Raw genomic sequence first — 378 nt, 5'->3', positions numbered from 1 at the left:
AGTTGAGGATGTTCAGATCACAGAGGAGTTGTCCTACGAGGAAACTCCAGTTGCCATATTAGATTGATAGGTCCATAAATTGAGGACCAAAGAGGTGGCTTCGGTTAAAGTATTGTGGAGAAACAAGAATAGAGAAGAGGTGACCTGGGAAGTTGAGGATGGCATGAGGTCCAAATATCCTCACTTGTTTCATATCCAAGGGTGATGGCACATCAGTTTATATTGGTGCAGTGAGGTAAGATACCTATCTGATTATTTTTATATTGTTGCTTATTATTATTGTTGTTGTCATTGTATATTTGCTCGTTGTTGTTGTCGGTGTATATTTGCTCGCACTATTATTGCGGAGCTATAGTGCTTAGCAATTTAAGTCGTCAT

This window comes from Solanum tuberosum, unplaced genomic scaffold (assembly GCF_000226075.1).
Source record: "Solanum tuberosum cultivar DM 1-3 516 R44 unplaced genomic scaffold, SolTub_3.0 scf00007, whole genome shotgun sequence".
NCBI classification, from domain to species: domain Eukaryota; kingdom Viridiplantae; phylum Streptophyta; class Magnoliopsida; order Solanales; family Solanaceae; genus Solanum; species Solanum tuberosum.
Note: the sequence above shows the minus strand (reverse complement) of the source record.